The sequence below is a fragment of the Melampsora larici-populina genome, assembly GCF_000204055.1.
Source record: "Melampsora larici-populina 98AG31 unplaced genomic scaffold MELLAscaffold_131, whole genome shotgun sequence".
NCBI lineage: Eukaryota > Fungi > Basidiomycota > Pucciniomycetes > Pucciniales > Melampsoraceae > Melampsora > Melampsora laricis-populina.
The window spans coordinates 30195-31335 of NW_006768895.1; positions in this window are offsets into that span (position 1 = coordinate 30195).

A 1141-nucleotide genomic window follows, 5' to 3' on the forward strand; every position below is an offset into this window, starting at 1 on the left:
AAAATTGAATAAAAGTCAGATTCACCGATTTTGAAGTTGAGAAATGAATTTATCAATCATCTCCAGTTTAAAGGGATTGTACCGTATAGTGGTTTTGAAGTTTGATGTTGTGGATTGGGTTGTATTGTGGTTGTATCTTCTGGTCTTGTGAAGTTTGCACTTGCATCGGTAATACAATTCATTTCCAGGTCTCCAATCTTCTCCGATTGAATTCGTATTGAATAAGTAAAGTTGAGTCTGTGTACTGTTACATTGTGAGAGATACGTGAGAGTCAACAAGAGGAAGTGAGGATAGGCTGAGCTGGTCGCTGAGCTATTACATACAGGGAAGTTGAAGCAGGAGAACTGTAGAGGCCTTCAGAGCGATCTGAGAGGTCTTCAGAGCGATCTGAGAGGTCTTCAGAGCGCTCTGAGTGCCTCTCAGATCGCTCTGAGTGCTCTGAGTGCTCTGACTTGTGTCTTCAACCTCATGGTGAATTTTTGAATGCAATCAAAGTGAGATATGAGGGCATACTATGTTGTGTATTGCTGAAAAAAAAAATATCAGGGATTTGACTTGTAAAAAATGACTTGTGGTATCAGAAAGTAGCGCACCAGATCATCTGGGCTGCGCTGCTGCCAAACTCCGGCTTCCAGTCCATCATATTACATGCTGTACAGTCGACTTACATGTCACTTGGTGCAGGTGCCACAGGTGCACGGGACACCAAAGACAATCGTGTTGGATAGAGGTAGCGTCTTCATATCAAAAATCCCTTCACAATTGAATAAACGCTTGGGCATCAAACTACATCCTTCAACAGCGTATCATCCAAGATCTGATGGGCAGTCTGGGATTGCAAATAAAGGTGTAGAGCAATACTTACGACATTTTGTCAGCTATCATCAGGACAATTGGGAGGCCTTACTTCCCCCAGCCAAATTTGCGTACAACAACAGTACCCACACTTCCACCTGCATCTCACCCTTTAAGGCCAACGACGGTTACGATCTTACGCTAGGTTCAATATTGACCGAAGATCAATGTATCCCAGTCGTAGAAGAACGAATCAACCGGTTAACTGAGATACAAATGGAACTACACGCTGCCCTATTGGGTGCACAGGAAGCAATGAAATCTCAATTCGATAAAGGAGTACGT